The following is a 21,677-nucleotide window of genomic DNA, read 5'->3' on the forward strand; positions in this document are numbered from 1 at the left end:
CTTCACCAAAGATATACAGACAGCAAATGAGCACATGAAAAGACTCTCAATAGCACCAGTCGTTAGGGAAATGAAATTAAAACCCCCTGAGATACCTCTGCACACGTAATAGATTGGCTGAAATTCAGAAGACTTCCAATACTAAGTCCTGGCAAGAATGTGGAGGAAATGGAACTCTCGTACACTTCCAACGAGGATGCAAAACGTTACAAGCACTTCGGAAAATTTTGCCAGCTTCTTACAATGTTAAACACACACTTACCATATGACTCAGCTCTTCCACTCCTAGATACTTGCCTAAGAGAAATGAAAACATATGTCCACACAAAGATCTGTATATGAACATTTATAGCCCCATTATTCATAATCACCCCAAAATAGAAACAAAATGTCCTTCCACAGAGAATGGATAAACAAAGGTACATCCATGCAAGGGTACACTATCCAGAAATAAAAAGGAACAAACTGCAGACAAATGCAAATTTGATGCCCAATATCCCTTCTGGGGGGCGCCCCATCTCTAAAGGGGTCTCTGGGCCCCACTTCACCTGGTTTGAGTGCTCCCCGCGGGCCAGTGACCCCACTGCTTCTACAGAACTCCCACTTGACCCCATCCCTCTCGAGTTTCTACAGCGGGTTGGCAGGTGCCACTGGGGTAAGGGCCTCAGAACCGGTTTAGACTTCTTAGCAAAGCCCAGAATGGATTTCTGGGAGCTGCTGGTGCTCTTCTGACAATGTGGCAGGTGCTTCTTTGCTGTTGTCCTCGGCTTTGGGGTCTTAGCTGAAGTTCAAATGCTCCAGGGAACATTTCCGTAGTGGCTGACAGTGGGGCCCTCATCTGCTCCCACCTGTTGGTGTGCCCACGGAAACAAGTGACACATAGCCATCACTTGTTAAGTGGTTTTCAAAAATAGCTGGTTGGTTGGCTGAATCAGACCAGACAGCTTTTTCTGAAGAGTTGCAGTGAATAAATAAAAACTGCAGTGCACCTGAAGTAAACCCTAACCATTTCCTGCCTAACTCATGGGGCTCCACTAGGATGAAAGAATCTGTGTTTGCAGCATCCCTCATGTGCCCACGAGACAGCAACCCCAGATTCATGTAGAGAATACTCTCCTAACCATATTTATCCTTGATGGTCATGAGTATAACCCTGGAAAAGTTGGCTTCTTGTGCCATGGCAACATTCAGGGAGGATGAATATTTTTTTTATTGAAGTATGGTTGATTTACAATATTGCATAAGTTTCAGGTGTACAGCACAGAGATTCAGATATACATATATATGTATATATATATAACTTTAAATACATGTATTTATATGTATAATATATATTCTTTTTCAGATTCTTTTCCCTTATAGTTTATTACAAAATACTGAGTATAGTTCCCTGTGCTCTACAGTAGGACCTTGTTGGTTATCTATTTTATATAGAGTAGTGTGTATATGTTAATCCCAGCCTCCTAATTCCCCCCTCCCCCCCACTATCGCTTGTGGTCACCATAAGTTTGTTTTCTATGACTGTGAGTCTGTTTCTGTTTTGGAAATAAGCTCATTTGTGTCTTTTTTTCTTTTAGATTCTACATATAAGCGATATCATATGATATTTGTCTTTCTCTGTCTGACTTACTGTACTTAGTATGATAATCTCTAGGTCCATCCATGTTGCTGCAAATGGCATTATTTCATTCTTTTTTATGGCTAATATTCCCTTGTGTATATATGGACCACATCTCTATCCATTCATCTGTCAGTGGGCATTTAGGTTGCTTCCACATCTTGGCTATTGTAAATAGTGCTTCTGTGAACACTGGGGTGCACATATCTTCTTGAATTACGGTTTTCTCCTTTCTTCTTTCTTGTGCCATGGCAACATTCAGGGAGGATGAATATTTTTAAAGCTGAAGACATCTGACTGCTGGTTCCTCAATGAAAGTTGCTACAGCTCTTTAATAGGCAGCTGGGAAAAGAGAATCTGCCCAGCCTGGACTTTGTTGCTTCAAGTCTGAAAGGACCCCCGCCACCTTGCTAGAACTAATGCTTTCTCTGTGTAGTTGAGGACCTGGCTTCTGGTCATGAGTCCAGAGCCTGTAGCAGAGCCAGGGAGAAGATGCTGCCTCTGAAAGAGACATCCACAGAGAACCCAGGTGGCTGCATTGGGGTGCGTGAATGGACCTTCTGCATCTCGAGGAGCAGCAAAGCCCTTTCACAGAACTGTAGCAGGAAGGGGGACCCCTTCCAGGGCCCAAGAGTGAGCTCTTGTCTAACACTTGGAAATGATTGTCCAAGGAGACACACGTGCTGACAAAGCAAGAGACTTTATTGGGAAGGGGCGCCCAGGCGGAGAGCAGAAAGGTAAGGGAACCCAGGAGAACTGCTGTCCACGTGGCTCGCAGTCACAGGGTTTATGGTGATGGGGTTAGTTTCTGGTTGTCTCTGGCCAATCATCTTGCTTGGCCCATATTTGGTGACTCAGGGTCTTTCCTGGTGGTGCGTGCATCACTCAACCAAGACGGATTCCAGTGCAAAGGACTCTTGGAGGTTTTCAGGACATATTATGGGCTGGCGTCTCCTCCCTCCTCCTTTCGGCCCCTCCCGAATTCTCCCCGTTAGTTTTCGGTGGCAGCACTGTGTCCTTTATCAGGACCTCCTGTTGTGAGACAACTTAGGCAAGCGGTTATCATCGTGCCTGGCCAAGGCGGGCGGTTTTGGTCAACGGTTCCCTAACAGAACAACACACCGGCAGAGTCACCCATCTGCCCAGGGAACCCGAGAGGCTTCAGTGTGAGTGAGGGGAGCGCCAGTGGGCTTCAGCCACACGTCTCGCAGCCTGCTTCTGTGCACAGGACATGCTTCCCTCCACAGCCGAGCTGCGAGCGTCTGTCTTGTTCTTTCCAGGTATGAGCATTTGTCAGCCCTCCACAGCATCCTTACACTAGTGATGTTCACGGGTAACCCAGTCCAGTTAAGAACATGCTCCCATTGCAGGTATTAGTGGGGGGTCTTCATGATCCAAAATCCGATTTCCTCCTTGGCCAAGCCCCAGCTCCCCGGCCCTTCCTGGAATGGAGGCACTCTGCCCTCATTGCTCGTCCTGGAAATTCCTGCTGCTTCCTCGCAGTGAAAGCTGGGCTTGTCCAGTCAACACACTTGCTAGTTCACTAGTTCTTGACAACCTCTTGTAGGACCAGCTGTTGTGATATAAGACTGAAGTTCCTCTTTCAAGTGTAAATACTTCCTAGCAGGAGAAGAATTGCAAATGGCATGCAAAATCAAATAATTTAAACCCATAAGCATTTTAGTCATGTCAGTTTCCACTCCTTGTGGTTTCCAAAGCTGGGGAAGTGAGGGCCTGGGAGAAAATTGACACGTTGCCTCACGGGCTGCTGGCATAAACCCCGCCATGGAGTCCTTCGCTCGCTACCAGAGGCGTCTGGTTTGGTTTGGTTTTTGAACACTGATCTGATCACACTCCCACGCTTTGGCCGGAAAGTTCAGGACAAAGTCCAAGTATCTCAGCAGGGAACTCAAGGCCTTTCACAAATGACTCAAATACGCTGATTTAACCCAATCACTTGTCCACACCTGCCCTCATCCCCATCCTCCTGTGCAGCCTGCACGCCCAGCGATGGGACTAAATGCCACTCAGGAGGTGCCCATGATGTGAGAGCCTTCATGCCCCACTGCCTCACAACCCCACCCCCACCAGCTCCCCCCGCCCCCTCGACCCCCCATCTGCTCCCTCCGCCCCCCCGGACCCCCACCTGCTCCCTCTGACTCCCTGGACTCCTGTCAGCTCCTCTGACACCCTGCTTTGGAAGGAGCCCCCTCAGACTCCCTGGGCATAGAGTCATGCCTGAAGCATCTAGCGCATTCTTCTGTGAAGCCTGAGTGTCAGCTGAGGTCACCCTGTCCTTTGAGATTCCCCACATAGCCTGTGTCCCCACCCCACACTCTCCTCAGGATGCTGTGTCTGCACCTACTTTCTCATGGGGTCCCCAACTCCTGACCCTGACCTGTGATGCCTCCTGTCCCCTGCAGGCCTGTCCTTCCCTCTGCCCTGCAAGGCCCAGGACGTGAAGTCCAGCTCCTCTGTCTGACCTCCCTCACCCACGGGGGTCCCTGCTGTAGAGCGGGCTTGGCTGAAGCAGTGAAATGAAGGAAGGTTTACGCTGTGGAGATTCGGTGGCTGGAAACCAGACACCTCTATTCCCGAAGGCCCCAGGGCTCTGCCGCTGGGAACCTTGCATTGATATTTATCCTTACAGAGATTATTCCCATGTATATATTATACAGGTACTTTTTTTTTTTTTAAGAAAAAAGAGCTTATTCTCAGCGTACAGTCATGTATTTTGTTTCCTTCACTCAATAGGGTGAAAATTCCATGTTAATTAAATATTCTTCTTCAATGCCTTTGCCTTTGCACAGTATTCAATTTTCTGGATTATTACAATTGATCAAGTACTCTAATGTTGGGCATTTAAATGGAAAATTCTTTTGGCATTGACACTCAATCAGTCTGTTCTTTCCTGTAATATTTCTAAAATTGATCTTCTCATAAACACTCTGATTATTTCACTGTTTTCCTGGCACCACTGCAGCCCCGACCACTGTGCTATGAAGCTTATTGTTTTTCAGGCAGACAAATATTTACGGATGCCCATGGTCCTTGGAAGACCCAAAAGACATATATGTGGCTCTGATCTCAAAGGAGGGCACAGTCCTATTAACAGTCATTTTGATCGTATTAGTTTCCTGTTGATGGTGTAACAAATTGCCACACACATAGTGGCTTAAGACAGCACAAATTTATTATCTTATAGTTCTTTAGATCAGAAGTCTGACATGGGTCTCAATGGATTAAAACCAAGGTCTCGGCAGGCTGCATTACTTTCTGGAGGTTCTAGGGGATAATCCACTACCTGGCCTCTTCCAGCTTTGAGAGTCTGTCCACAGTCCTTGGCTTATGGCCCCTTCCTCCACCTTCAGAGCCAGCAGTGCTGTGTTTCTCTGCAACCCCCACCCGTAGCCACTTCTTCCTCTGATTACAACTGGGAAAGTTTCTTTTTTTTTCTTTTCCATTATGGTTTATTCCAGGATATTGAACATAGTTCCCTGTGCTATATGATAGGTCCTTGTTGGTTATTTGTTTTATACACAGTAGTGTGTACATGCTAATCCCAACCTCCTAATATATCCCTCCCCCACACCTTTCCCCTTTGGTCACCATAAGTTTGTTTTCTGTGTCTGTGAGTCTGTTTCTGTTTTGTAAATAAGTTAATTTGTGTCATATTTTAGATTCCACATATAAGTGATATCATATGGTATTTAGTATGATCATCTCTAGGTCCATCCATGTTACTGCAAATGGCATTATTTCATTCTTTTTTATGGCTGAGTAATATTCCATTGTATATAGGTACCCCATCTTCTTTATCCATTCCTCTGTTGATGGACACTTAAGTTGCTTCCATGTCTTGGCTACTGTGAATAGTGCTGCTATGAACATTGGGGTGCATGTATCTTTTCTAATTATAGTTTTTGCTGATATATGCCCAGCAGTGGGATTACTGGATTATATGGCAACTCTATTTTTAGTTTTTTGAGGAACCTCCATGCTGTTTTCCGTAATGGTTGCACCAATTTACATTGGGAAAGCTTCTTTGATTCTAAGGGTTTGTGTGATTACATTGGGTCCCCCTGGAAAATTCAGGATAATCTCCCCATCTCAAGGTCCTTCACCTTAATCACACCTGCAAAATCCTGTCTGCCCTGTGACATAACATACAAGTTCCAGGGATGGGGGTGTGGACATCTGGGTGGGGGGGCATTACTCTGTCCACCACATGACATAAGCTAGCATTTGTCAAGTAGTTGTTATTGTCAGTTTGAACAAAGCACTTTACAGGTCTTATCTCATTTAACCCAGCCCCGAATCCATGAGGCAGGTACTATTATCCTCACTGGACAAATGAGGAAACTGAGACTGAGAGCAGTGATTTAAGAGTCGAGGTTAATTCTCATGAGTAACACAAGTCAATGAGAACTGTGAGCTTTCTCCATTTATTTGTTTGTTTGTTTGCTTATTTATTTATTTAAAGACAACTTTAAAACCTTACCAGAGACCCAGAACTTTCTGGGGAGTTGCTGTTTATAACACTGAGCTGGCCTACTCGGTGTTTAATCCACATTGTTTGTGAAGGGTTAGGGAACCCTCCACTGAAGCTGTCGAGCTGGGTCAGGTGTGGATGCCCCGACCACGGAGGCAGGGGCTTGGGCTGCCATTTTGTCAAGCTTAGCGCATCTTCCGTGGAACCAGACGTGGCTCTATGGACTTACAGACCCCAAACTGCACTTGTGACAGCTGCTAGGTGTGCACTGAGGCCTCCATTTAAAAGGAAGTCGGGGCTGAGTGACTCCGCCGCCATCTCTTGGGGGAGATGAGTCTGATTCAGCCTCACGGGAGGTTTCCCTGGCCACAGCCTCCAGAGAGAGCTGTCATGGGCCTTCAGGTCTCGGGTCGCCATCCATCAGGCAGGGGCACACGGGAAGTACAAAAAGGTCAAGTCCGAGTGACCTCCTGGTGCCTCCAGGGCAGGTGGGCTTTTTCTTCCTCAGGGGAACTGACAAGAGGTGACGTTAGCATCCCCAAAGAACAGGGTCGCCAGATTTAGGGAAAGAAAAAAACAAAGAACAAAACAGGATACCCAGTTAAATTTGCTTTGGATTGAATTTCAGATAAATGATGAATAATTTTTTAGTGTAAGTATGGTCCAAATAATGCATGTTTCCATACTTATACAAAACAAATATTTGTTGTTTATCTCAAATTCAAATTTACCCAGGCATCCCGTATCTTATCTGACAGCCCTATGCTGGATGGAAGACACACATTTCTAGCTCAGGCACCAAATTCAGTGAATCCAAGCCTCATATTCCAAACCCTCTAATTTTTTCTGTGGCTGCTTTTCAGATATTCTCTTTGGTTTTCAGCAGTTTTACCACGTTCTGTCTGGATGTGGTTTTTTTTTCATTGATACCACTTGGGCTTTATAACTCTTCTTAAATCTGAGGCTTTCTGTCTTCCATCATTTTTGGACAATTCTCAGCCATTGTCTCTTCAAATATTACTTTTGCCCCCATTCTCTCTTTCTCCTTCTGGGACTCTAATTACATACATTTCTTTTACATTCTTTTTGTATTTTTTAAATATTTATTTATTTATTTATTTATTTTTGGCCGCGTTGGGTCTTCGTTGCTGTGCGTGGGCTTTCTCTAGTTGCGGCCAGCAGGGGCTACTCTTCATTGCAGTGCGCGGGCTTCTCATTGCAGTGGCTTCTCTCATTGCGGAGCACAGGCTCTAGGCGCTTGGACTTCAGTAGTTGTGGCATGCAGGCTCAGTAGTTGTGGCTCATGGGCTCTAGAACATAGGCTCAGTAGTTGTGGTGAACAGGCTTAGTTGCTCCGCAGCATGTGGGATCTCCCCGGACCAGGGCTCGAACCCATGTCCCCTGCATTGGCAGGCGGATTCTTAATTAACTCTTTAATTTTTTTCTCTTCTTGCTTCAGTCTGGATGTATTTTTCTAATCTGCCTTCATGATTACTTATTTTCTTCACCTTGTATAATCTGTAGTTGAACTTAATTTTAGTTAAAATCAGTGCCTTAATTTTAGTTACTGTATTTTAAAGTTCTACAATGACCATTTATTGCTTCCAGGTTGCTAGTGAAAATATTCATCTTGTCATTTAATTTCTGGAACATATGACTCTAGTATTTTAAAGTTCTTAAGAGCCTGACAACACCAATATCAGAATCTCCAGTGGCTCTGCTTCTATTGTCCAATTTTTTTCTCTTGTTCCAATCTTGTCATTTTTTCACACCTGGTCATTTTTGATTGAATGTTGGGCATTGTGAAGGAAAATATTGAGAAAATGCCTTCCAGAAAGGTGGCAATCTTTGCTCTTAGTTGTGGACAAGGGAGCCCGTTTCCCCACATCATACAACTGGGTGTCACCATCTCTACCAAAGAGAACTTATCTTTGTATCTTTGCTGTATAAACCTTTTGGATGGTGTGGAGTTTAAGTTTTCACCTTTCTTTGACCCCTAGTGAGGTAGAGCCTTATTTCTTATGCTTATTGGCCATTTATATTTACTCTAAAGAATGTTTTCAGTGTAAACCTTCACTTGGGTCATGTATATTGAACATTGCTGAACAGATCTGGTGGATGGAAAAGGAAAACACAGCTGTGGATGAGTTTGTGGACAGCAGTATCTCTGTCACAAGTTCACCCAGTGACCCGATCAATTAAAAGAGCTCCAAACTATGAGTGCTGGCTCCTTTTTAAAGACTCCAACATCAGTTTCTTGACTGGTGGGAGCCAATTCCTACTTAAGCCGTTTGGGCCGTGAGGTGGTGAAGGGCTCTGTAACAATTGCAGTCATGAAGGGAGAAGCATGGTCAGAGTTCACGGTCCCGTGGAAAAGAGAGATGCCCAAGCTCGGAGCGGACAGCCACTCCGGTGTCCACTGTTCTTCCCATTTCAGTGGCCGTTGTCACAACGGGCAAAGGAGAGTGTTGCTTTTGCAAGTCATTGTACTCCTGGCTGCATTGTGTGCCAGGCAGCCCTCCTGGGATCTACTGTCTCGAAACCCCCATCCCTCACGGTTGCTCTCATGTAAAGAGCACGTAGGTGGCATCTTCTGCAGCAGAGAAGGGTTTGTGTCTGGGCATAGGTGTTTGCTTTCTAAATACCTCCCCCAGCATGGGCCAAAGCAACTGGACTTGGGCATTTAATTAGTCATTTTTAAGATAAGGGGGTGAGGGCTTCCCTGGTGGCACAGTGGTTAAGAATCCGCCTGCCAATGCAGGGGACACGGGTTCAAGTCCTGGTCCAGAAAGATCCCACATGCCGCGGAACAACTAAGCCCGTGCGCCACAACTACTGAGCCTGCACTCTAGAGCCCGCGAGCCACAATTACTGAAGCCCGCGCACCTAGAGCCCGTGCTCTGCAATAAGAGAAGCCACCACAATGAGAAGCCCGCGCACCACCACAAAGAGTAGCCCCCGCTCGCCTTGTCGCAACTAGAGAAACCCAGGCACGGCAACGAAGATCCAATGCAGCCAAAAATAAATTAAAATAACTTTATTTAAAAAAATAAAATAAGGGAGTGGGCCAAGCATGCTTAGTTTAGGAGGGGAGAAGGAAACCTTCCTTTTCTCCTCAATCCCACACCAGTTCTCTCTGGGCTCCTTTGTGGTCACACAGGCGGCAGTTCCAGGGTCAGATCTGGGCAGCCCATGGTGCTAGGTTCCAGGAGGGATTTTCACAGTTAATGACCCCCCAGGTGGCCCTCAGACGTCCATCCAGTCAGTGAGTAATTGGGAGTTCCTGCTTGGGAACTGGACTTTCTGTCAATGAGAACTTGAAGACCAGCTTCCCACTGGCTCTAAATGGGCTTTTATGGCTGAGACTCCAGATCCAGGGCTTTTTGACAAAGGCTTTATACAGCAATTAATGGCTGCAAGCAAACGCTCAACCTCAGATGCTGAGCCAGTGCCAGATTCTTTGCTGCTATGGAGGCTCCAAGAGCAGTGTTTGTTCTCTGAAGTTGCTCTAAATGGGGACTATTTTACCGCCATAAATAACTGCTTTTCTTGCGGCGGGGGTTTTGGGGGGGGGAGCAGGGGGACAGGTGAATCACAGCAAGGTATTTTTTTAAAGAAGAGAAACTGTAAACTTATTATGTCTCAAGAAATTTCCAAGGATGTCCCATATATTCCTTGTAGGAAATACCCTGTAATTTTCCTAACTTTCATGCCAGTTTTCCTCATTTTTTACTTTAATGAATGAGGCTTGCAGCCATCCCACGTTAGTTCAGCTCTTTAACATTTTTTCCATATTGTTATTTGGAGACTAGCTTTCCCCACAGACTCCCTTCCACCCACACACATAGTGCTTGAAACTGTCCGTCCAGATGGTCCTGGTGTGGTGGGCAGGGGGTCCTCTGGCCCCAGTGGCCAAGCCGTGCAAGCAGCACAGACACCCCTGGGTCCCGTGGATGGGCAGGGGGTGGGGGTGGAGGCTGCAGGGCATCAGGAAGTGGAGAAGGTTCTGTGTCACCCATCCTCACCCTGCGTGGCAATCACTTGGGAACTCAGGCCGAGCTGGGGCGGTGGCCTGGGTAGATGATGGATGGACGAGGCCTGCAGGTCTAGTGGGGGAGGGGATGTGGGCCCCTGGGCGGTGACACGTTCATATCAGCTGAGAATGTCATTGGAGCTGCTTCCGGCTTCAGACATGGCTGTGGAAACTCTCTAAAGACACTCCTTCCCTGTTCTCCAGGGACGGGCGCGTGAACGGGAGCTTTCCCCGGCCCGCAGGTTCCGGGCCCCAAGTGATGGTTATAATCCTCCGTTCTTATTGGACACTGAATCCTGGCTCTGCTGCTGGGAACTCCGGCGGGGGAAGACCCCCTGGGACTTCATGAAACTATAAAGGCTACTAGTCATGACCTCTAGACCGTTTCCTTTTTTGAGCAAAATAAGAAATACCAAACGCTAAGTTCTCGGGAGTGTAGAGCGGGATTGGTGAGTGGGCCTGAGCCCCAGCTGCCTTCTTGGCCTCAGTGCCTCTCCTGTACAAGGACGACACCGGCTCTGCCCTTGCTGCAAGGAGAAGGGCCCGGCACACAAGATGTGCTCCAGAAGCCTGAGCTGCTGCTAGTATTTTAATTCTTCAATGTGAATAACGAATGTCACACTTGATTTGCTCCAGAGGCAGGAGGAGGGGAGCCAAAGGAGGGAGTCTGGAGGCAGGACCAACACGGAGGCACCACTGAGGCCGGACCAGGGGGCTGCTCCCGGGAGCAGAGGGAGGAGCGGGCGAGGAAGGCCAGTCCCTCCAGGCCCCTGGCCCCGGGGCCCCAGCCACACCGGCCCTGCAGTCCTAACCTGCCCTGTCCTCCACCTCCAGCCCCAGGTCCTTCCAGAACCCCCTGGACCAACTGGCAGACATTTGCCCCTCGGCCTCGGCTGCAGGTCCTGGGAGGTCTACTGTTCAAGGCAAGGACCCCGGGCTCTGGCAAGGGGACCCATTCCCCCAACCGTGCGCACGTGTGTGTGAGTCTGCCTCATGGACGGGAGGAAGGGCTGGCTCACGGAGTCTCCCCAGAGGCCAGAGCCACCCCCTTGGATTGCCCACGGCTCCCAGACACACCGCAGATGTGGATGAGCCTGGCCTGCACCTGGAGGAAAGACCCCGGGCCCTGCAGGACAGAGACAGAGCCCGGCCAAGGCAGGTGCCGACCAGACCCCACCCCCATACCCTGCCATCATCGCAAACACCACATGGGGCTTTGGCCCAAGTTGGCCTCCCCAGCCCAAGGGTCCAGTTTTGGGTGCTGGGCAGGATGGAGGAAGGGTGGGGAGAGCAGTACTGGGGATGGGGTTGGGATGCTGGGCCATGTGTGGGGATAAGGACCACGGTCGGGCCCCGGGGCTGATGGCAGCAGACAGGGCACAAACCCAGGGGTCATAGGTGTGGGGTCTGTGCCCACCTGGTCCTGGACGGGGGCAGCCCTCGGAGGTCTAGGCAAGGGCCCAGGGCCTGGCAGAAGGGCGGGGGTCAGGAGGGACAGGGAGGGGGCCTGGGAGGAGAATGGGGACATAAAAGGGGCCTGGGGGTGTGCGGGGAATACAGCGATGGAAGGAAGGAGGCCCAGATAAGCCAGAACGCGGCAGCTGGCCTCAGCCTCCCCTGCGCCCGGCCCAGGTGGGCACTTTCCCCTCCCCGCCCAAAGTGCTCCTCCTTCCCACCCACCGGTGGAAACCCTCCCCTGAGGCCCAGTAATCCGGCTGGGACTCCTCAGGCCCCTCAGTGCTGCTGTCTGTTATCCAAGCCCTTTAAGGCTTTGTGACTGTGTGTTATTCATCCCCCATCCCCAGCACCCACCCCAGAGCCGGGCGCCTGGGTCACCCACTCGCTCCCCCGCCCCCTGCACAAGGGCGGCCTGAGCCCTGCCAGGCTGCAGGCACTGAGCCCGATGGGCAGGCAGCGACCCCGCCAGCAGGTCCCTGTCTTTGCCAGCCTGACATCCCAGAGCGGAGACAGACGATAGCGGACACGTGGACCAGACAGGTGGACCAGAGGATTCCAGAGCATGGGAAGGGCCACGATTATGAGAAACAGAAAAACGTGACAGCGGGGTGGAGGTGACTTTGACTTGAGCGGGCAGGTTTGTCCTGGGCTAAGCCCGGCCTGGTGGACAGGCGGAGGAGGTGCTGGGTAAATGGACGCAGGGGATCCGATGGCAATGGGCAGGACTTGGAGCCTCGGCTCTTTGGCTGGGAACCGGCCTGTTCCTCCTGCACCTGCCAGATGCTCCCCCACAGGGTACAGGATGCCATGATCCCAACCAAGGGGGAGGGCAGGTGTTCTCAGGACACGGTGCTCGCATCCTGGGAGCAGGCCTCACACCGCACTGAGCCCAGTGGGCCTATCGATGGGGACTGGGTGGGGCTGGTGGTCCCTCGCAGGGGCTCCCAGTGCCCGATGCCAGGTGGAGGGGGTCCCTGAGGCCTCACTTGCCTCCCCCCAGGGCCCCAGATCTGCGCTCGACAGGGAAGAGAGACCCCTAGAATAAGGTGCCAGCTGCCCCAAGAGCATCAGTGCTCCTAGAGGGGGACTCCAAATGCCACAGGTGACCGTACACGGGCAGGGAAAACCCTGCCCAGTCCTGCCCTGGGGAGGGGCCCCAGCGCGTCTAGGCGGTCTTTTCTCGGAGACACCCAGCCCTGCGCAAGCCTGCCTCTACCTGTGCCTCTTCCTGTCCTGCTCCCTGCTCCTCGGCCTCGAGGCCCCACGAGGGTCCAGTGGTCTCTCCGTGCCAGGGAAATGCCCCCTCCAGCAGGCTCTTCGTTTCCAAAGAGCAGCCTGGATCCTGGGGTTCTCACCCAGTCTGTCCCCAGAGATCCCCGGCTGCTTCCTTAGACTGTTGGTGGGCTCTCGGGATGCCCTGGGAGCTCACCTGTCGGAGCCACTGGACTTCTGTGGGGGACAAGGGTCCTGGAATTCCAGTTCAGAGCAAGTAGCCACCGGTGGGCCGTCCCCCATCAGCTGGTCCTCCAGCTGTCCCTGAAACTCTTCTCCCCTCTCTGCCCTCCCCTGGCCCTCCTCCGGCAGGCCAACCCTGTTCTGGTCCACTCTGGTTTTCCAGTTTCCGTCCGTGGAGTAGCACGGCCACCCCAGATCCAGGCCTGCTTCGATCTGGCCCCCAGCCCCTGAGCTGGCCTCTCGTGGCTCAGCAGGGGCTGTGTTCCTGCCCCCAGGCTGGTCCTGACACTGCCCCTCCTGAGGCAAGATCTCATCCACTGCAGGCCAGCCCCTGACAGTCCCAGCTCTTGTCCTCTGTGTTGCGGAGCCGTGACCCTTGGCCTCTCCCCTCCGCCCCCACTGGTCCTTCATGAACAGCAGTCGGGGCAGCTGCCCCGCTGGGAGGTGCCCCCTTGAGCCCTCACTGCCTCCCATGAACCCCAGCGTCAGTCCCTGAAGTCCACCTTGGGAGCCTCAGTGGAACCAACAGTACGAGGACCCTCCGGGACTCCACGTTTCAAACCAGGTGTTCAGGTCAAGAACAAAGCCCACGTGGATTGGTTCAGGTTCCCTGGAGAGTCAAGCCATGGCAAATAAATAATGCAGGGTAAAAAAAGGGGGAGAAAAGAAAGGCTTAACTCTCCTTTTTCTACTGAGGTATGAACCATAAAAAAAGGAAGAACAAACTTTGAAGCAGCAGTGATTTTGGAACAAACCCTGAACGTAGAAGGATGCTCTGGGGGGAGGGGAAAGAAATGGTATGCAACATCTTCCCTAGAAAAAAGGCAAGGGCCCCCCTGCCCCCTTCCTTCTGCAGACGCTGCAGGGCAGGCCCTGGCCTCGAGTGGTTTTTCCACAGCAGAGATGCGCTGAACCCACTGTCTTTGTGTTGAAGTCTGTGTGTCTCATCACCTGGCCATTTTGCATTCCTAAAACTCAGAATGTGGGTGTGTAGATGAATCTTTTAAAACTGTTCTTAGATGCAGCATTTGAGGTGAGGCCCCTTGATGAACTAGATTTTGGGGAGGAAAAGTTTAGCCAGGAATGCATGACTGGCCCGGGAGGGGCCCCTCTCATGGCCTCCGAGCACACAATCCCGTCCGCTGCAGGCTGACCACTGCCCCACCCACCCAGAAACACAGGTGCCGAAGCCGCCCATGTGGGAGCAGCAGCTCCCCTCCACCGGAGCCCTTTCTACCCTCCCACCGACCCGCCCCGGCCCCCGGCTGACCCGGCACAGTACACTTGAACACTCGCTGTGGTCCTGTTTCCTTCCATCTGAGGGATTCATCCATATCGGTTTTGTTTGGTTTTTTTTTTAACATCTTTATTGGAGTATAATTGCTTTACAATGGTGTGTTAGTTTCTGCTTTATAACAAAGTGAATCAGCTGTACATATACATATATCCCCATATCTCCTCCCTATCCCACCCCTCTAGGTGGACACAAAGCACCGAGCTGATCTCCCTGTGCTATGCGGCTGCTTCCCACTAGCTATCTACTTTACATGTACTTTACATGTAGTGTATATGTGTCCATGCCACTCTCTCACTTCGTCCCAGCTTACCCTGTGTCGTTTTACGTTTTATTTTCATAGCTTGAACAATATACTAACTTACTGTACAAACATTAGAAAATATGGGAAAACAATAAATGAATGGCAGCTCCAATTCCTCTCTTCAGATGTTCAGAAATTGCCTCCAGTCACACACATACACGTGAGCCTGAATTTCTGGTTATGATGGCTTATGCTATGGTCTGAATGTTCTTGTCCCCTCACATTCATATGTTGAAACCTAATCCCCAACGTGATGGTATCAGGAAGTGGGGCCTTTGGGGTGATGAGGTCATGAGGGTGGAGCCCTCCCTCATGACCTCCCTCAATCCCTACCGATGAGGGGATCGGTGCCCTCATCAAAGAGACCCCAGAGCTCCTCGCCCCTTCCACCATGTGAGGACCCAGCGAGAAGGTGCCGTCTGTGCCCCAGGAAGCTCTCACCACACACTGACTCTGTCAGTGCCTTGACCTTGGACTTCCCAGCCTCCAGAAATGTAGAAATAAATGTGTTTATAAGCCAGCCAGTTAATGTTATACCAGCCTGAACGGACTAAAACAGCTGTGTAACAAATTACCCCCAAAACTTAGTGGCGTAAAGCAGTCCTTTATTATTCTGTGGATCAGGGAAGGAATTTGGACCTAGTGGGGATATTTGGCCTCTGCTCCGTGATGTTGGGGCCTCAGCTGCAAGACCAGAAGGCTGGGGGCTGGAGAGTTGTCTGGGGTTTCCTTCTGTCACATGGTCAAAGGGGCTGTTCTCGACTTCTCGGGGGAGCTTTATGGGACAAGCAGACAGCAGTGGTTATGAATGGAGAGGGGCGCCTCAGCCACGGGGGTACCATCCTCAGGTTGGCTCGAATGGCTCGGAAAGAGGATTTACATCTGTTACCACGTGAACATCTATGACATGCGACAGCGTGCCCGGAGGCTGAGCGTACACACTGCCATCGTCCTCCCTGCTCCCTTTTCGTGCTCACTCTCCACGTTGCTCTGCTTTCACACAGAGGATGGCATGTGCACTTGTCTGCATCACTGTCAGAGGCTTCTGCTGAAATACGCTTCGTAGTGATGTGGAAGCATCTTGCTTTATACACTCTCCTTGTCCGCCAGCTCTGTTTTCTAGGAGGCGTTGTCTTATTTGTCCACAATCATCCAAGAAGATAAAGGGGAGGAAAAGAGAGGGAGGAAGAGGGAGAGGGTTGTTATAATTGTTCTAATTTTCCTGGGAGGGAAGCGTGGTTTGTGGAGTCATATATCACCATGTTAGGTTTACAAATAAAGACACCAGAGGCCACTGGTGCTCAAACACAGGTTGCAGACTTTCTGTCTGCAAATCGTTTTTTTCTCAGGAAAATTAAATTCCGAAAATATTTGCACTGACAAAAAAAGTTTCTCTTCACATCTCTCATTTTTAGCTACATTCCTCATTTGTGTGTTGAGTTTGAGTCCCTTTTTTAAAAGTTTAAATAGGATAGGAAGCTATCCGTTGAAGTTGAAGCCAAGCTTAGAGGAAACGTCCTGTAAAGGGAAAGAACACCATAAATGTGACAGAGAAAGTGAAGAGAAAACCCCTTCCCCCATTTAAATGTCGTTGAAGGCAGACCCTCAGAAGCACCCTCCAGACTGTCAGGCTCCCCCTGGGGGTGGGAATGGAGGTACAGTCTAGAGGTGCTGTCTGAGGGGCACAGGTTGGGGCCAGCATGAAAGGAGGCCCGGGTGATGGAATGTTCTGGAAACAACCAGCGGCCGGCGAGAAAGCAAGTCTGCAGATTTCAAACCTGACCTCGGCCCATGCAGATATGCAAGCAGGACATCAGCAGACAGTGTCTTTAACACAGAGCCACGATCCCGTTACCTCCCGGAGCTGGCGTGGGAGCAGGAGAGAATGCCTTTGGGATCCAGGGAGTGGAGCAGCTGCCGTGCCACGTGGCCCTGGGCCCAGGCTTCGGAGCCACTATCCCGTGGGGGTGCCTGCTGTACCGTGCAGGGTCATAGCACAGGCGCCACGGGACCTGCCGCCCCTCCCACCGCCACTGCGACACCTGCATCCCTGTCCCCCGCAGGAGACACCTCCGCGCGGGCACCATCTGCCCCTTCACCCGCTGCTCAGCGCAGGGCAGGTCTGCCCAGTCACAGCTCAGACCCAGGGAGAGCCCGTCATGGGCAGCACGGCAAGGGGACAGAGCGTGGCGTGCGGGGCTGAGGGCCGGGGTGCTGGGCCAAGACCCTCACTCTGAGTCCAGGCGCGGCTCTGCCTCGGCTACCGCATCCGAGATGCGCGGCCCTGCCCTCCACCCCGCACCCACTGCGTCTCGGCTGCGCCGGGACACCGTCCAGCCCCAGCAAGGTTATCTCCCTCCTGGATCATGTCCTCCAACCAACACCAAACAAAAAAATCCTTCTGTGACCCACTTTCCCTCCGGCTACGGCGCATTTCTCTTTCCCTTTCCAGGAAACTTCTCAGCGAGCTGTCGACACTCGCTGTCTCTAATTCCTCTGCCATTCTCTCTCCAAGGCTGTCCGGCTTTCTCCCCCTGCGTGCCACCCAGGGGCTCTGGACAACTCTGCCCTCCAGCTGCTGACCCCGTCCTCCCTCTACCCCAGGCTGGCAGCCCCGTCCTGGTGCCACCCTGTGCGCCGCCCTCTGCACGCTCTGGACCCCGATGATCGTGCCTCCCGCAGCACCTTCATCACGGCCTCACCTGGGCTTCCTGCCCCGCCTCCACGGCTGGACCCCCTCACCTCCTTAGGGAAGGCCGGGGTTCCGTCCTGAGCCTCTTCCCTTTTCCATCAGCGCCTCCTCCTTGATGGCCCGTCGGTCTCCTGGCCTTAAATGTCAGGACCCCCAAGCACACGTCTCCCACCCACTTCTGCACGGCCTGGGCCGCTGGTTCTCAGCACCAAGGCTAAAAGCAGCTTGAGCCCAGCGTGTCATCAGCACAGAGCATCCCAGTGCCCCATGCCTCCCCAGTCTCACCTGCCAGGAAGTGGCAGCCCCACAGCACAGGCCACACATCCGAGTCCCCTGGACTCCCCTCCTTCTGTGCCCTGTTACTCGGAAGAGCACCCACTGGGGGCCACTGTTCCCACCATGACTGCATGACCCTGGTCCCTGTCATCACCGCCTCTGGATTATTGCAAACAGCCCCCTCCTGAGTCCCTGCGTGGCCCCTGCAGTCTCGCCTCAATACATAAAAGAGTGACCCTTTCAGACAGAGGCCAACGGGGTCCCCCACGGACCCCTCCAGCCTCACGCAGAGACAGAGCCAAAGCCCCTGCAGTGCAGGAGGCCGCCTTGACCCAGCCCTGCTCCCCGGTGATGGTGACGGCACCTCTGCCCCCTCCTCCAAGCCCGATGTATCCCCCCCTTCCTGATCTCAGGGCCGAGCTGTCCCTGCCAGGGCTGCCTGCCCCTCCCCCCCATGCCTCCTGGGTGTGCTCAGATCTCACCATCTTGGAGACACCCCCACACACACACTTATTTAAATTGCAGCTTCCCTGGGGATCACTTCCTGTCCTCTTTTCCTGCTTCATTTTCCTCCTTATCACATTTCTCTCTGTGTGTATTTTATTTAACTGTCCTGTTTATGTCTGCCTTCCCCATTAGGCTGTAACAGAATGTCCACTCCATAAAAACAGAGCAGGTATTGTATCTGTTTTGTCCACCCTGCATCCCCAGGGCCCAGATCGGGGCTGGACACAAAACCTCCCTCTGCCAGGGAGTGAACAGCTCAGAACGTCAGCCCCACTGTAGTGTCGCCGGCCTCCCCCGGCCCAACCCCACAGGATGCAGCCATCGGGTCGCACATGTGGAAAAGTACCATGCAGCTCAGGGTGGGTCCCCTGAAGAGCAAAGTTCGGGGTGTGCTGACCTCCTGAGTCACACAGAACCGTCCACGGTGAGGGCTGTGAGGTGGGCCTGCTCTCACGGACGAGGAGAGAACTGACAAACGCAGTGGACAGTCCAACAACCACTTCCAAAGAGAAAGTCTCCAAAGACGCAGCGTTCAGGAGGCCCTCGGGCTTTTGCAAGACCAACCCTCCCCCTGACCAGGATGCAGATGTCACACAGGAAGTGAGGGACACGCACCGAGCCCAGTGGGGAGGGGCCGGGACTGTGGCCCTACAGCACAGGCCATGTGGCTGGCAAGTCGCTTCAACTCTCTGCACCTCTGTCTTCTCATCTGTAAAATGGGGATAGTAATGGTGTTTTTCTCATGATTGTGAACATTAAATATATTAAATACATACACACATCTATAGTTTAGAACAGTGCCTGGCACTTAGTAAATGCTATAGAAATGTTTGCTATTAATATTGTCAAGCATACGAAATTATGCCCCCAAACTAACAATAGATTCCTTCATCTCTCTAAGAGGTATTTTATAGTTGCATATCAGGTAATTTTTTAAAATTATAGGACAAAATGAGCTTCTCATGTGTGAATATTTACACATTTTCACAATTTTATTTCATTGCTTTTTTAATAAATTTATTTATTTTATTTATTTATTTTTGGCTGCGTTGGGTCTTCGTTGCTGCGCACGGGCTTTCTCTAGTTGCAGCGAGCGGGGACTACTCTTCGTTGTGATGCATAGGCTTCTCATTGCGGTGGCTTCTCTTGTTGCAGAGCACAGGCTCTAGGCACGCGGGCTTCAGTAGTTGTGGTGCTCAGGCTCTAGAGGGAAGGCTCAGTAGCTGTGGTGCACAGGCTTAGTTGCTCCGTGGCATGTGGGATCTTCCCAGACCAGGGCTCGAACCCGTGTCCCCTGCATTGGCAGGCAGATTCTTAACCACTGCACCACCAGGGATGCCCTATTAAATTTTTAAAGAAGGTTCCAGCTAAGCCCCCTTTTTCCACTATTGACTGTGACATGTGGTTTCCCTCTCAGTGGATTCAAAGTGACTTTATCCAGGTCCAGTAGGGACTGACAGGGGACGTGTGCTCTCCGGAGAGGGCAGAGCCAGGGCTGGGGGAGTGAAGAGGCCCATTACCAGACGTCCACAAAGGAGCGCTGAAGGTGGGCTCCAGGGGGGCCATCCACCGCTTCATCCATGAATTCATCCAGCCACGTTTGTGTGCATCCACCAGGGCCTGGAATCCAGCGGGAGTTGGGGGAGGGTAGAAGGATGGATGATAGGCTTCTGGGTCCAGACAAGACAGAGAACAAGCAGGGGCTGCCCTCACCCCCACGAGCAGCGACCTTGGAGGCCCCGCAGGAGAGGGAGGGACACAGAACTGGAAAGTCCTGAGGAGACCCCAGGCTAGTGGGAACACTGGGGGTGGTGATGGGAGAGCTGGGACCGTGGGGGTGGCGGGACCGCCACCAGGGCAGGGGGCAGAGGAGAGCTGGGAAATTCTGTTGCTGTCTCTGCCTGTTCTCCCAGATACAGACCAGCAGCCCAGCCCACAGCCTCTTATCGGGGAGGGTCTGGTTGGGGTGGCCCAGTCCTGCCAGGTGAGGAGCTGATAGAAGCGGCCCTGCCAGATCGGCTTCCCTCAAACACCCTCTCCTTGCCTCCCCCTCTGCTCCCCAGGGCTGGTGGGCTGCAACCTGGAAAGCCAACCTCCTCCTGGGACCACTGACATCTGTGAGTTTAAGGAAAATTCTGGTGGAGCAACAGCAAAGAGGGTGCTCGGCAGTAATTCTGTGGTATTAGGGCTCATCCCTCTCTCCCGTCAGCCCCTCCAGGAGGGACACAGAAACCCAGGTGAGGCCTGGGCTTCGCCTAGTCCCCCATTACCTGTCCCCAAACAGGGTGACAACAGCCCCAGGAGGACAGGAGTCCACGAGCCAAGGGCAAACAGAAGACCCAGGAGTACAGCAGCTCATATGGAGAATATGCCCTGGACCACAGTCACCTCGGGAAGCAGAATTTTCAGGCAGATCCAGAATTTTTTTTTTTTTTATAAATTTATTTATTTTATTTATTTTATTTTTGGCTGCGTTGGGTCTTCATTGCTGTGTGCGGGCTTTCTCTGGTTGTGGCGAGCGGGGGCTACTCTTCGTTGCGGTGTTCAGTCTTCTCATTGTGGTGGCTTCTCTTGTTGAGGAGCACAAGCTCTAGAGCACAGGCTCAGTAGTTGTGGCGCACGGGCTTAGTTGCTCCGTGGCACGTGGGATCTTCCCGGACCAGGGCTCAAACCTGTGTCCCCTGCGTTGGCAGGTGGATTCTTAACCACTGTGCCACCAGGGAAGTCCCCAGATCCAGAATTTAAAATAAGTACAATAAATATTCTCAGGCAAGGGAGTGTATCAATAATAAAACAGAAACAAGGAGTCATAAAAGAACCAAAGGGTGTAAACTATAACCATGGAAAGAAGAGTAGTGGTAGATGGGACCTGCACACAGATGGTTTTGGTAGGATTGCGTGCAGTGGGGAGGGGATGGCCTGGGGCAGGGGGATGAGCCAACTGTGAGGGGTGGGCCTGGGACTCTAGGCCCCTGTTAGAAGCAAAGGCCTAGATGCACACAGAACAGGAATGAATCATGGTGATGGTGCTGAGTGGAAATAAGAAAACAAACAAGGCCAACAGAGTAATATTAATCATGTAAATTAAAAATATGAAACTGTGTCAACAGATGAGTGGATAACAAAACGTGGTCTCCTCAGCCCTAAAAAGGAAGGAAACTCTGACACCTGCTACAGTGTGGATGAACCCTCAGACACTGTACTCAGTGAAATAAGCTGGTCACAAAAGAACAAATATTGTGTGACTGCACTCATGTGAGGTCCCCAGAGGAGTCAAATTCCTAAAGACAGAAAGCAGATGGTGGGTGCCAGGAGCTGGAGGACGGGTGAGTAGGGAATTAGTGTTAAGGGGCTCAGGGTGGCATTTGGGGAGGATGAAAAGAGCTCTGTGGACGGATGGTGGTGATGATTGCACAACCATGTGAATGTACTTAATGCCACTGAACTGTCCACTTTAAAATAGTTAAAATGGTAAATTTTATATTAGGTATATTTTACCGCAATAAAAAAAAATCTAATGAAGGTAATGAAAACAACACTGTGTGTTA

The 21,677-nt window shown here is 51.3% G+C and overlaps 1 protein-coding gene across 8 annotated transcripts in view; it reads left to right on the plus strand.

The window, feature by feature from the left end:
* Positions 1–21,677, plus strand: part of TM2D3 (TM2 domain containing 3) — a 190,475-nt gene that overhangs the window by 80,624 nt on the left and 88,174 nt on the right. For 5 of the 8 annotated variants that reach the window (XR_014242799.1, XR_014242802.1, XR_014242803.1 and 2 more), the window contains one exon: positions 10,978–11,302. The exons of the other annotated variants lie outside the window; for them this stretch is intronic. The gene's annotated coding sequence lies outside the window, so the exon portion shown is untranslated. The remainder of the gene's footprint in view (positions 1–10,977; positions 11,303–21,677) is intronic. 8 annotated transcript variants of the gene reach the window in all.

Source organism: Balaenoptera borealis (assembly GCF_965194805.1).
Source record: "Balaenoptera borealis genome assembly, chromosome: 3".
Classification (NCBI taxonomy): domain Eukaryota; kingdom Metazoa; phylum Chordata; class Mammalia; order Artiodactyla; family Balaenopteridae; genus Balaenoptera; species Balaenoptera borealis.